Source organism: Amblyomma mixtum, chromosome 1 (assembly GCF_055824585.1).
Source record: "Amblyomma mixtum isolate Tamu chromosome 1, ASM5582458v1, whole genome shotgun sequence".
NCBI classification, from domain to species: domain Eukaryota; kingdom Metazoa; phylum Arthropoda; class Arachnida; order Ixodida; family Ixodidae; genus Amblyomma; species Amblyomma mixtum.
Genome location: NC_143012.1, coordinates 18,251,125 through 18,266,026, shown reverse-complemented (window position 1 = coordinate 18,266,026; position 14,902 = coordinate 18,251,125). Strand labels below are relative to the sequence as shown.

At 48.6% G+C, this 14,902-nt stretch overlaps 1 long non-coding RNA gene across 2 annotated transcripts; it reads left to right on the top strand.

Moving 5' to 3' along the window:
- The first annotated feature begins 3,121 nt into the window (after positions 1-3,121).
- On the top strand, positions 3,122-9,603 carry LOC149365624 (uncharacterized). Of its 2 annotated transcripts, none has more exons than XR_016283027.1 (2): positions 3,122-4,757; positions 7,478-9,603. It is a non-coding gene; the product is annotated as an uncharacterized LOC149365624 (long non-coding RNA). The 2 variants fall into 2 exon arrangements; XR_016283028.1 differs by lacking the exon at positions 3,122-4,757 and adding an exon at positions 6,621-6,749.
- Positions 9,604-14,902: the final 5,299 nt, after the last annotated feature.

The following is a 14,902-nucleotide window of genomic DNA, read 5'->3' as shown; positions in this document are numbered from 1 at the left end:
TACTTCATATTGCTATGTTGAATTGCATAGTAAACTATTAATAAGCATTGTTATTGTAAAATATCTTAATCACTTGTATTCCAAATTGACTTAATAACCCTCATTGCTACTTCATACTCCTATGTCGAATTGAATACTAAACTGTGTTTTTTAAAGGTGATCTTTGTACCATTTTCTAATTGTTGCTGTTGTCAAATTGTGTTTGTTACCAGAATTCATAACATATGTAGCCTTTATTAATAGGGAACATGGGCCCTGTCAAGCCGCGCTTTTTCCAGCTTTTTGCCCATGTTCCCGACATCTGTCTGTCTGTCTGTCTGTGAGCCAGTGACGGAGGAGGAAGAGGAGGATTGCATTTTGCTGTTTTGCGTTTTTGATTGCTACTTCATATTGCTATGTTGAATTGTATAGTAAACTATTAATAAGCATTGTTATTGTAAAATATCTTAATCACTTGTTTTCCAAATTGACTTTCTTAATAACCCTCATTGCTACTTCATACTCCTATGTCGAATTGAATACTAAACTGTGTTTTGTAAAGGTGATCTTTGTACCATTTTCTAATCGTTGCTGTTGTCAAATTGTGTTTGTTACCAGAATTCATAACATATGTAGCCTTTATTAATAGGGAACATGGGCCCTGTCAAGCCGCGCTTTTTCCGGCTTTTTGCCCATGTTCCCGACATCTGTCTGTCTGTCTGTCTGTCTGTGGTAGAAGAGGAAATGCAGGGAGGTTAACCAGAAGAAGAAGGTTTGCTACGCTACACGGAGGAAAGGAGTGAGGGGATAAAAAAAGAAAGAAAAATGGCAGTAACAGAAAATTGAAGCCTCTAAAAAGTCAGTGTTCACTGATGTCACAACCTATCGTGCTGGCCAGAAGTTCTCAAGAAGCGGAGCAGTGCCTTGGAAGCCTTCACCGTTGACGACCGCTGCGGCCAGTGGCCGAGAATCTTCATTTCCATCAGTGGCCGTGGATCTAGGCGCTCCAGCGCACGGCTGAGAGACTGCCTTTCGGTGGTGTAGGCAGGGCAGTCACAAAGAATGCGGGTTATAGTCTCGTCATGCCCGCAGATCGCACATGCAGGGCTATCAGCATACCGATTAAGAATGAGTAATGGTTTGTGGAAGCTACACCAAGCCAGAGGCGACGCAGCAAAGTTTCTTCTCGTTGGGGTAGGCCTGATGGTAGCCGGAGCTTCAGATCTGGATCCGAGGATTTTAAACGTGAATTGCAATATTGGCCAGAATTCCACGCGGCAAGCGTGATGTCCCGTGCAAGTGCGCGAAGCCTGCCCGCTGCGTCTGATCTCGAAATGGGGATCGACACAGAATCGCCTTCGTCGTGAGCAGTTCGCGCGACCTCATCCATGCGGTGATTGCTTGTTATGCCGCTGTGCCCCGGTAGCCATTGGTAGATAATGTCATGTCCTTTGTTGATGGCAGAGTGATGTAGTTGTCGAATTTCTGCGACTAGTTGTTCATGTTCTCCACGGCGAAGTGCAGCATGTAAGCCTTGGAGGTCACCTTTAGAATCGGTGAAAATACACCATCGCTAAGGGCGCTCCTGACTGATGTGTTCAATGGTGACACGAAGAGCGTTGAGTTCACCCGTCGAAGAAGTGGGGTGAGCTGTCCTAACTCTAATTTCTGTAGTGCTTGCGGAGATGACCACGGAGCCAGAAGAAGTGATAGGGCCATCGGTGTAAACGTGCACCCGGTTTGCATGGTGCTCAAGAAAATATTAAGAGTGACTTGTTTTAGTTATATCGGCGATAAGTTGATCTTCTTCCTGATGCCAGGTATCGAAAAAGCGCACGAGGATTGTGCAGGCTCCAAAGTGGCGAGAACGGTCTAGACGCGGGTGTAAACTGGGACGGCAGAATGACGCGATGTGCGTCAATGATGTCTGTAAACGATGTGCGCGGCCTGGTGGTAGGAAGACTGGCAAGATGGTGAGAGGGAACCCGGGAGATGTGTCAGAAATGTGCCCTCAGTGCGTCAACTGTTAAGTAGGCACAGATTGGATGCTCCTGGGCGATGAGTACAGATGCGGCGTAGAGGCACATTTCGGCAATCCTAGGCAAGTCCGGAGAGCTTGAGCTTGAGTGCTTTGCAGGCTTCGTATGTTTGTTTTTCGAATGTTTCCAAGTGCAGGGAGGCTGCAGCGAAGAAATCTCATGAATAAGGCTTTGTAGGGCTGCATCATCGACCGCACCGACCGTTTGAACCGGTTCGACACGACCCGGAGCGGTTCGAACCGGAACGGAATGTCCCTCCGGAGCCGAACCCGGAACTGAACCCAAAAGGCGTGAACCCGAACCTGAACCGAACCCGAAAAAATTTCGGTTCGACACCCTGTGCACAACCCTTGAGCATTCGTGGGAGAGTTTTTTTTTTTTTTTTTAAGCATTCGTGGGGAGTTGTAGCATCTCCGCTTCAAACGTTGAAGCGCTGGGGTTCCATTCCCTGCCTCGACGCAGTTTTTTTTTAAGTAATGACGCCGAAAGGCGGACAAATCTGCCGACACTGCTGCAACGACAGTGTGAGGCATTAAAGGCTTTCTTTCGCCTTAATATGGAAGGCAAAGATGTTGCTAGCCATAGCATCTGCGATGGAAAGCTGAAGCACCTGAGCTGCGTCTGGCAGGAATAAAAGGACAGGGAGAGGGAAAGAAAGGTGGAAGTAATAGTAAGAAAGGATAGGGGTAGGGCGGCAAACACAGATTATGGAAATACATACGGGCACTTAGCACACAAATTGCTTGGTGGGTGAGGGGTTTAAAGGTGAGGGGTTTACAATGTCACACTGACAGTGTCAGTGTGAAGTCACAAACTGCAGGGAGGCTGTACCATAGTGGCAAATATTCATGTGTTAGTGCAATGTTCCGTTGAGCATCTAGTACAGCTAACTCTTTGCATTGATCTTCAAAGCAGAGTACTAAAGGCGGATGAATTGTGGTTTGTTGAATAATCATTTGGGTGGGCACCTGTATGGTGACAGCGGGGTGGCAGAGATGTTTTGGGAGAGGACGGACTTTTAGGACCTATGTGCATGGAAGTTGGACTTTTCAGTCCTCTAGAGGGGGCTTGTTTGCTTCAACCTAGGCAGAACCTGGGGAAGCTTCCATTGTGCCCCAGGCTCTCCTGACATCTTGGAGCAGAGATAGGTGAAGAAAAAACGTGATTTCTTGTGTATATTCTGCTTTTCATATAAGCCAGTAGCCTGAGAAGAAAGAAAAAAGGTGCTATAAGAGATTACCAGAATGATGTTGCTTTGTTTTGGTGTAGCTGTAATGCTTGTGTCCTGTTTTAAGCCAAGCCAGCTGGAATTTGTTTTTTTCATTCTGGGGAGTCTGCCCTTGAAAAAAAAAAACTTGCTTCATTCTTGGCATGTCATGTACTGATTACCGAATGCCAGTTGTGAGCAGTGCATTTCAGTTTGCTAGAAGGGATGAGGAGAGTGGTGGAGTTATCCTACAGAACTAGTTGCTTCATGCGATGCACTGCATGATGCCAGGCAGTCACATCTGTTTCGGGGATTCTTCAAAGTAAGGAATTGACGAGAAAAGGTCTGGCAAAGTGGTTACAGCTGTCAAAGGCAAGGGCAACTGCAGGAGAGAAACTGCGACGGCCTGAACAGTGGTTGGATCCAGTGAGAAAGTTGCAGAATCTGTTTGATCCAGCGTCTCAATTTCTTCGCGCTTTGCTTCGATCTCGGCACTAAGTCGCTGGATGAACCCTTCTTTTAGGGCCTGATCTCTCTTAGTAGCATGGTACGAGGTCTTGTCGAAAGAGCTCAACACTAAAGTGGGAGATAGTTGTTGCGCCCAGTTGGTGCAGATGAGTTGAGGGTCATTCCACGGTCATTCCGCAAAAGCGACCAGCATCGATTCTCTTAAAAAAAATTGGGCCAGTTGGCAATTAGGTGAATAGACTTTGAAGTACTTTTCTCGAAAAAATTCAGGGGGCACTCTGACTGTCTAAAGTCATAGAGGCGAAAGTGTTTTCCGCACCACTTTGACTGTGGCACTTGTGACGTCACCACTGGATGAGGTCGCACATAATGACTAATTACTAATCAATGACTAATGACTGATTAATGACTAAATGCTAATTAACTGCTAATTAAAGACACGCTTCGCCTTTAGGAGTGGAAGATGACAGTGTGTTGGAAGGATGGAAACAACTTTATTACAAAAAAAATTAAAAAATCTTCCAGGGTGGTCCTCTACTGGTCCAGGAGTCCACGGACTTGTGCTTCACGTAAAGCCCGATCCACCAGCCATTTCTGGCCATTGGGCTGAGCGGTCCGTAAAGCAGCCTCCCAGGAAGAATGAGTGGGATTGGGGATGGGGGGTACCCGCTTTGGGGAAGGACATTCCCCGAAGGTAGTGGAAAAGTGTGGATCTGGGCACGCCACGGGTGTTACAATCAGGAGGAAAGGTGGGGTGGAAGCATGAGAGACGGTGGGGTGAAATAAAACAGCCTGTCTGTAATTGTCGTCATGTGGCGCTGGATAAGGGCGACAAGGTACTGTGGGGTGGTGGCAGTGTCATGCGGCTGAATTTGTAAAATGTGGTGATTTGGTGATACGTAGAGAGGACCGATGGGGCTTCTTGTGCATGGTTGGATGCCTGATCATCCGGGGTCCGGGAGGAGAGTTCTCGGGCCAGCGCATGAACGCGCTCATTACCGGGGATCGAGGCATGCCCAGGGACCCACGACAGAGTAACCGTTCGGTCGAGAGAGGTGGCCGTGGTAAGAATACGGTGTGTTGCCGGTGTCGCCACGCCCTTTAGGTAGTGGCGGTACGCGGCCTGGGAATCTGTGCAAATTTCGGTTACGTTTTTGTCAATGGTGAAGTGGGCCAGAGCAAGTGTGATGGCGGCTCCTTCCGCCTCTGCAGGCGAATTAGTTCGGATAGTGGCGGCGGCCCCCACTGTGCCGTCTTCATAGGCTGCAACTGCCGTGAAATATCCTCCTTTAGAATTTTGTGCCGCGTCGACACAAAGGATATCGGAGCGGTTGCTGTATGTTTTGGTGTAATAGCTCGCTCGTGCCTGCCGCCTACCGTGGTGGAGACTAGCACTCATATTGCACGGTAGGGTCTTCTGATATATGTGATCCTGCGTGTGCAGAGAAATCATGTAAGGTGTAGGACTTGTTGGGGTGGGAATTGGTGGATTGAGACGTAGCTGTCGCAGTAGGCATTGTCCTGTTTCCGTGCGGCTCAGGCAGACTAATTGGTTGGTGCGTTGAGCCTCAATTAATTTGATCACTGTGTTGTGGGTACCAGTGGCCAGGAGACGTTTCGTGCTAACCGTCCATGGAAGACGTAGGGCGGAGGTGACAGCCATGCGTATTAGGATGTGTGCCTGTTGTCTTTGCCACTGAGTGAGTATGTGGTATGGAAGGTGGTATGTAATGCGGCTAATGATTTATGCATTTGTCATATTGAGGGTCTCGCGTTCAGACAGCCCATGATTGCGTGCTGCCACCCACCTGATAAGTGCACCGACCTGTTTGGTCTGTCTCTGCAAGAGCTGAAGGGTGGCAGTTGCATCGAGTGTGTTGTTAATGAGAAGGCCGAGAATCTTCACCTGAGGCACAATGGGCACTGGATTCCCGTACATGTGCAGTTCATTCGGGGGGTCACTGGGGAGGGGTTTCAGCTGCAGGAGTTCCGATTTATTTGGAGAGCAACGGAGGCCTATGTTTGCTAAATGAGTGGTGGTGATGTCTATGGCAGATTGCAGGATATCCTGGGCTGTTCCAAGGGATCCTCCCGTTGTCCACAGGGTTATATCATCTGCGTATATGGCTGTGTGGAGCCCTGGGATAGCAGCAAGGGCCTTTGCCAGTGGCGCTAGGGCAATGTTAAAGAGTAAAGGTGATAGAACTGCCCCTTGTGGGGTTCCCCGGTTAGGAAGGGGGAAAGGCTGGGAGGCAATATCCGCTAGGTGGAGGTCTGCCGTGCGTCCCTGAAGGAAGGCCCGAATATATTGCCATATGCGGCTGCCATATCCCGTGGTGGCTAATGTCGTGAGGATATGGTCATGGCTTACTGTGTCGAAAGCTGTAGTGCTGCCAGAGTCCACCTTCCACCAGCCATTCCAAACACAATGCTTTTTGAGGAAAGGAAATGGCGCAGTAATTCTCTCTGATCTCTGTGGACACCTGAACTGCACTGCGAAATTGTATTTGAGGAAAGGAAATTAGGCAGTAGCTGTCTCACATATCTCAGTGGACACTGTGGACCAATGGGGAGAATGAGGCTTTCACCTTAATAAATTTTTATTGTGAAAGCAATACTACTTGCACTTTGCGGGGTGACCACCATTGTGCCACAGTGACCACCATTGACCTTCATTTGACCTTGAGTTGTTGAACGCTAAACAGACTTGCTTACATTGCTTATCGTTAAATGGAGGGCACCAGGGGTCACCGTTTGACCTTGATTGCATTAGATTGGATAGGATTGGAATGGATTGGAGTGGAATGAATTGGATTGGACTGGAATGAATTGGATTGCATTGGAATGAATTGGATTGAATTGGTTGGATTGGATTACAATGGATTAGATTGGATTAGATTGCACTGGATTTGATTGGATTCGATTGTATTGGATTAGATTACATTACATCAGATTGGATTGGGTTGGATTGGCTTGGATTGTATAACCGATGCATCACCACAAGTCTAACCACAAGCACCACCACCAGCTACACTACCAGCTGTACCATGGCATAGGTACGGATATTGCTTTCGCAATTACCGGGCTTAACCAAGCTAAGCCACAGCGAAATTTTTTGCTCATGTTAGCCTCTTTGAAGTTTGCGCAAAGAAGCAAAAGTTGGATGGAGTTAAAGATATTAAAATCAAATGTCAAACACAATACAATAACAAATCTTAATTTAGAATATTTCAGTTGGTTGTTAATTTGATTTTGTTAATGAAGCTATGCAAAAATTTTGCGCATTTTTTTGGTTCAGTAAAAAGCAGGAATCAAGGCATTTTAAGAAATTTTTTACACAAACATCATTCGCATTTCAGCCTCAATACGTTTCTGCTTTTACCTATTGCTGTAGCTTATGCTAAAATTAACTTTAAATTGTTAAACGGAATTTTTTACAAGTACCTGCAAAGTTCTCAAAACGTTACTTGAGATTCATACCTAAATTAAGAATCAAGGCTCTCTAGATAAAGATATGAGAGATGGCTCATAATGCACACCAACTTCAATGCTTGCAATCTAAAAATTTTAATTTGACTAAATTTAGTTCCTCGGTAGATACTGCCGAACTGTCTTCACTGCAGTTCCATCATTTTAACGTGTGCTAGCATTGCTCCTAGACAATGCGACAATGCACCAAATCATTCCTTACGATTGCTTGAATCGTAATGTCCCATAATGAGAGCAGCACCTACTAACTGTGCTTTCGCTGAAAAATCATTCTTTGTCTATCCCTCAAACCCAGGTCCTACTGTCCAACAGTCCTTGTTGGAAGAACGGAGCAGAGGCACAAGTCTATGGGAAAGCTACTAGAGACCACCTCCTCATTTATTGGCTGCGTCAGAACCAAACGTTTGTACCTGCTTGCCGGCACATCTTCATGGTGTTTGGGCCTGGGTAAGTGTTCGTTCTTCACGTCAGCTTTCACTTTCGACCCGCTCTCCGGCTAGTCACCATTGTGTTCAAGCGCTGTTTGCACTATCGACCTGCTCTCAGGCTCATTGTTGTGGTGTTGGGTTGCGAATTTCCTCGACAGCTCTAACCTTATCTGGGTGAGGTTCAATTCTGGAGCTTGAAATGACATGTCTATATTGTATGGTTGACAGCTTGGACGTTGATGCGTATGGTGGATTGTGAACGGCTGGCGACATCAGCACCACACTGATTTCCCCCTCTGTATTGACCAGGAAACGGGTGCTCTTCTCGCTATTGGTCAGGAAGAATACCGATGGGCGACTGTCTGGTTGCTTGCGAATGGCTTGTCACGCCAGCACCACATTGATCTTCGCCCTTGTAGTGACCAGGAAACGGGTGCTCCTCTCGCTATCGGTCAGGAAGAATACTTGTGGGTGACTGTCCGGCGAGGCAAGGGCACTTGTCGCCAGTGCTGGCCTGGCCTGATTCCCGAATTTTCACAAGGTTCCACGCAGTTCCATGCAGCACTGCTGAGCTCACGGTTGTGACAGCACACTTTGCGTTGTTGTTTGTGTTGTGTTTTGCTCTGTGATCTCTTCTCTTTCCCTAATGAATGTTGGTTGCCACTTGGTTTCAGAGCCGCTATGGTGTCGGCAGGGCGAGAAATCTCATTTCGCGTCTCTTGCATTGAGTTGCAGGTTTCTTCGTGTACCGACGTGACTGTTGACATATTGACAGCCATGAGTTTGTTGGTGAGCTCGGCTCTGTTCGTAAGATCCGTCTCTTTGGACGTTGTGAAGACTATTTGCACGTTTGCGGGAAGGGTCTGCAGCAACAGTCTCCTTACTAGGAGCCTGACGGTGCTTGCCATGCTGCCTGCTATTTGGCGCATGTGGCACAACAGTTGGGTAGGTCGGCAGTCGCTCAATTTGGCTTCCTGTAGTTTGCTGCTGGAGACGCTCTACCTCTGAATGTGGGAACACTGTGGATCCGTCCCTCTTTGAGCATTTGCATACGTTCTCTGTGGGTGGAATAAAAAGTAGGTCCCACACCTTTCTGGCCTTCGCTGGCCAAGGAAGGCCCGCCAAGTCATGGTATTTAATGCTGTCGGCAATGATGCGCAGTGCAGTTAACTGCGACTCGACTTGCGCGAACCAAGGTTCTGGGTGACCAGTTCTAAAAAGAGGCCGCTCCACATTCAGTACAGCTACTGTCGGCTGGAGGAATTGTTTTGTTGGTGAGGGTCAATGACATCCGGTTAACAATGTGTCATGTGTCGTAATGTTCTTTTCCCCTGACTGATGAGTACACTAAATATGTTTTTTTTTTCCTATTTGTGGCAACCAAACTAAACAAATTGCAATTCCTTGTGCTTATAGTATTTTCTTGGGATCGGCTTCTCTTTTAAGCAGTAACAAAACTGGGAACAGACTACTTTTTTCGATCAACTGACCATCTGACACAGAAAAGCAGGCGTTCCCAGCACGTGTGTTGGAGATTGACAGCTTGATTAACTGTGAACCTGATTGACTGGTTGTCCGACAGGCAGCTGTCGCGTGAGGTGATGGTAATACATGTGGCGATAAAGGGAACGGCTCCTCAATTGGAGGCTACTCGTAGATGGACCCATGTCTGTGCCGTTTATATCCAGCCTGCGCAGTGACCTTCGCCGAAAAGGCACTAGCCAGTCCCTCGAAAGCGGCAGTTTGGGCGCTTTTTGCACTTTCGTCCTGCTCTCAGGCTGACCGCCGTGGTGTTTAGGTGTGTTAGGTCGTAGAATTTTCTTGACAGCTCTAGCCTTGCCTGGGTAAGTTTGAATTCGAGAGCTTGAAATAACGTGTCCAAGAAAGGCCAGCTTCTGGACACTCAGCTTGCACTTATCCGTTTTCAGAGGTCCAAGATCTCTTTGGTCCAAGAGTGATGGCGGCCGGCAGACGTGGCACCACCGGAGGCAGAGTGGCGAGGGAGGGGGGGAGAGGGGGGGCGGCGGCGGCGGGAAGGATTGTAGGCCTTGAGGATGGGCCTGATGGGATAAGTTGTTGGCAGAGGGCAGACTTCAGCTTCGTACGGATGTCCGCACTGAGGCAGGCCTGGAACCCAGCAATTCGTGCAGGCCTCAGCTTCAGGGTGAAATGGGTGGCATCGGTAGATCCCGCAGTTAAGGACGATGATGCTGGGGAGGTTGGTGGTACCGAAGAAGGTGATTAGGATCGATTTGGAGTGCCCTGTCGGAAGTGCGTCAGCGATGGCGTAGGGGGAGCTGGTACTCGTGGATTGGAGGTCTTGGACTCTTTCTTCCTGAGTTTGGGGGTCCATGGCATTGTATATGATGCCGCAGAGGGTGTTGTCGGGTGTGGCTATGTAGGCACGCAGGGGTACGAGATGGGACCCAACCGGAGTTCCGGGACTCCGAGGTAGAGGCAACTGCACGGCTCGTATGGGATGCTGACAGTTTGGGAGTTATATTACAGATTGATCCATAAACGGTCGGCTATGCGGGCTGTGGGGTAGTCGTTGGCAAGGGTAGAGATGATTTGCAGCAGGGCTCCGCCGGTGGTTTTGCGGAGGTGAAGCCCCCTGCCCGGTCTGAAGACAATTTTGAAGTCCTCCGCGGGGAGGCGAGGGAGTGGAGTGTGACGACCTAGAGTGGCAGTACAAGAGGTGGTGTTGGGCGGTGGAGGAGGCAGGCGGTTTGAGGCAGGCGATGTCGAGGTGCCAAGCTGGTGTGCCGCGGCTGCACGGTGTGCCTTCACGGCACCTGCCTTCACGAACGGCAGTGGTGCAAGCAGCGAAGCCGGGCTGCGATGGCCGCAGGTGGAAGAAGAGCGCAGGAGAAAAATGGACCAAAATAGTCGAAAGTGGTCAGAATCGGGCTGCGAAGATGTTACACGGATCTTGTCACTTTCACGGATGCATTGGTGGAGTTTCATAGAGAAGGGATGAAGAATTTCTGTGAAGTGGAGTCTAGAAGCACGGAGCCCATGCGAGGCACATCTGTTCAGCTCTGCATTCGATGCATGGGCTCGTAGACTTCAGCACCATGTGCAGCAGTGACGTGGAAGCACTAGCGGATGGAGAAATAGGGTAGGCCCTTGTAGTGGTGACAGGATGAGGCAGAAGGGGGATGCTTTTATGGCTTCTAGGGCACTTCTACTTTTGAGAAGGTATCCTGCAAACGCCGGCTGCAGATATTAAGAACAATCCGAGAAAACTATGGGAAGCATTTCTTTCTCTATTGGTGCACACTGCAAGTAAGTGGGTGTGAGTGCTATGCTCTCAAAGGATATTGGCATTCCATCTTGAGGAAGCGTGTCCATGTTCACTCACACTGCACTTCTAGCGGCTTTTATACCTCATAGAACGCCAGTTCTCGTGCCTTCACTACCAAGCCCTTTATCTTTTCAAATTCTTTGGCCTCCTTATCCGTCCATGTCCACGGAACTTCTCTGACGGCCAGTTTCTTGGGTGGTTCCATGACTTGAGAAACTTTCGGAAGAAAACAAGATAGTGTACCATTCCATAGTAGCGCTAGACACGATAGACATCAGAAGGCGCTGGGATATCCTAAATCACCTTGACCTTTTTTTTTTTGACCATCGCGTAGGCCTTTTCACATCAGGAAGTGACTTTGAATGTGATGCTGGAATAGTCAATTCAGTTTTTTCTCTGTTGCGATGCACACCAATCTGCTGACATATCTGCAGCAGATTCTCAAACTCCTCGTCGTGTTCATGGTGGGCTTGATAATCGGTTTTTCCAACACGAAATTCCAAAATGTAATCCCTGAGTACACAGTATCCCTGCAGTCCATTATGTGCTGATTGTAGTTTTCTGTGGAAAATTTCGCTTCTGGCAGCGAGTCTGATGGGAAGGCGTGGCCAGCGGTTGTGTGCCGTTATCGTCTGGGTAGCCATGAGACTAGACTCTTCGTCAAGAATGCACTGCCAGTAGCTGTCACACAAATCCAGCTTTGAGAAGACCTGCTTTGCTTCCGACCTCCTTCACTTTGAGAAGACATCCTGGCAGGATGTCCTTGTGGAATGGCATTGGGTGCCCTTCAGAAAGTGCTTCGTTGAGTGCTGGAAAGTCAGTGCAGATACTGATTTCTTGACTCTTCTTTGTCACAACAGTGCGGCTAACCCATGGGGTTGAGTCAGTGGCACTCTTGACGACGCCCATCTCTTCTATGATTCTTGTAATTGTCTCAAGTTCTTGGCTTTGTGCTGACAGGCACACGACAACTTGTCACAGTTTTCAGATATGTCTGGCTCGATCAAAGGGTGAACGTGTCTAGGTAGCCAACCGAAAGGTGGGCCGAATTCGTTGGATGTTTGGTTGAAAGATGGCCCATTCCATCTTCAGTACACGCAGAGTCATCGTGGTTGGCTTGGCTTTTTTGTCAGTGGCATCAGCCTGGTTTTCTGCATCACATTCCTGGTGGTACTGTTTTTAACATGGAATTTCACTATCTTTCCGTTGATGTACAAGGTTGCGAACAACGATTCTGCTGTGTCATCTTGCTCCGTGAGAACTTCGTTAGGAGTTTTCGAAGTAAGTTCGCTATGCGGGTTTTCTAGCGTTGGGTTTTCTGGATGTCTAGAAGACTTGGTCCTCCGAACGTGGGAGGAAGAGCAACTTGCCTTTACTTAGATGCTGAAAGTTACTTTGAAGATGTTTCGTAGCGTTGCTGTGGCTCTGAAGCTTCGGTTGCGACGAGGTCCTTGCATGTCTTTCCCTTGGGTTGTTTTTCTGGTTGAGGCATACGTTGGCTTCGACTTCTGATTCTGACATTATGTTTCAAATGACAGTCTATGTTGCACTTGAGTAACTCTTGTTATTAATACTCCCAGGCTGCACGAGCAGGCTGCCATGCGCCCTGCACGGGTTCATGCCTAGAGAGAAGAGAGAGAGCCGAGATGCGGGCTTGCGATGGCGGGGACAAAGAGACCGATGCCAGTGTGGTGCCGCCATCTGGAGGAACATATTGTAACATCCTCCCTTTTTTCAGTTTAGCCCGCAAAGAAATCGTGGAGCCTTTTTTTTAGGGGTGTGCGAATAGTGGTTTTTTGATTCGAAGCGAATTCGAAGCGAATAGCGATTTTCTTCGAATAATTTCGAAGCGAATAGTTCGAATAGTACTTCTGGCACTAAAAAGAGGCTGAGTGACAGTAGGCATTTCCAAAACCATTTATTTTCCCAACACACGATGCCATTACACACTGCACTGAGGCTTTATTTAAAACCACACTTCAAAATTTTAACACCTAGAGTGAAGAACAATTTTTACTGGCAATTTATACTGGAAGAACAACTTTTACATTCCCAGACTTGCATTCCCTCGAGCAAGAATGGAAACGGCTGTACAAAACTCGCGCCGCAAGCGAAACGTCATTCGCACCGCTCGCGCCTTCTGGCAAAATTGTCCCCGGTAGTACTTCCGAGCAGCACTCAGCATCGCGCTTCCATCAAGAATGCTCTCAGCCTCCAACGTATGGAGTGCCCGAGTTGCGGCGACGGAATTCGGCACACCACCGAAGATGGCTCAATGCCCTGATTACGGCGGCGTTCCGTTCCCATCAACGTTCCGTTCCCATCAACGCGCAAGCAGTCAGAATAGCAAGAAAAGATGCCAGTCGTAGATGCCGAGCGTTAACAGCAGTAATCCTCCACGGGTGCACAATAAGCTTAGCGTTATCACTCGCTAAAGGCGCCCTTCCCATTGACATAAGGCGACATCGAGTCCCCGAGCTGCCGCTGAATTTTTCGCGCCTCCGCCGGTAATATGATGGCTTGCTTGAAAGCTGCCGAGAACGCTCATGTTCCGTACGCATGATTCGTCACCTGATTGGGTGAAGCGATAGCGCGGTAGGGCTGCGTGTTTATCTTCGCATCTGTCCTATCTGGTAATCTCGGAAGGGGGGGGGGGATCGCGAGGCGGTGGAGCGGGCGCGGCTTCGGTGCTTATCTGATCTTCCAGCCAGCGTCCGCCGCGGCGGACGCGGTTGTTGCGTTGTGTGACGCGCGTCTTTTTTCGTTTTTCTTTCTGTCCTCTTATCTTTGAACTCTCCTCTATCTGCATGTGGCAGCGGTGGTGGCTCGGCTAGAGCCAGTTGGCAGGCCCGTACACTTTCCTTTTCATCCTTCGCTCAGTCGCAACAACAACAGTAAACTGAGGTTTCTTGTTTTGAAGCTTAGACGACTGATGGCTGTGCTCTTCCTTCTTTGCGTCTGCCTCGACACAGTGGCAGCGACGCGGCTTATGGCAGCCTTAGTGCGGAGGCTCGGAGACGGCCAGAACGCAGGATCTTCCGCAAGAGCGCGTCGCCCTCACCTTTATTTCGTTTGTAGCTGGGTTCGCACCCCGACCTGGTTGTGATTAGTGTATTGACTGACCCCCGAGCGGTGAAAGCGCGATAAAAAAAAGCCATCTATGCGGCAATACTCGGAACTGAAACCACATAAACCAAGCGGGCAAGCGCCCCAGAAACACTATTCGCGCGAGGCGAATACTTCGAAATTTCGAATACCGAGAATTCGGTTCGAAGCGAATATCGAATACCGTGCTATTCGATCGAATATTCGAAATTATCGAATATTCGCACACCCCTACTTTTTTTTATGGCAACAGATCTCGTGGGCCAGGCCAGAGTTCAGGGTTTTGATAAAAATTTAGACTCTGAGGTGAAGCAGGCAGTGGAGTGTTCATCCGAGGATGGATGTCTTCAGCTCGCAGAGATGCGGTCTGTTCGAAGGTTTTTTGTACGTTATCACGAATGCGTGACTTGCGTCCGGGTGGCATGGTCTGTCTCTTGTGTGCATTCTGTTCCGGCAAAGAACACTCACCTACATGGACCTTGATGACCTGTAACCACATTTCTCAGTCACTATTCCCGTTTTCGCTTGTGTGGTCAGATTGACATTGACGTGTTGGCCCTCTGTCAAAGCTGGTAGATCAATGGCTTTTTGTCTGTGGTAGAAAACTATCGTTCGTCTTTTCTCTTGACGTTGCTTGTCAACATTGACCGCTTTTGGCTTCAACTGCTTTGTAGTTGTTGGGAGTGTTGTTTGTGTGCACTTGCCCTTCAGCGGCTGGGCGGGACTTGCTTTCAAGCGCTGGAGTGGTGTGTTACCGTAGTTGAGGAACGCCCTCTTTGGATCGCTGTTACCTTCATCTGCCTTTTTGAAGAGCACATTCAGTCTCAATTGTAGATCCTGCGTATGCGATTCGATCTCGGATAGCCTGGGCTTGACATGC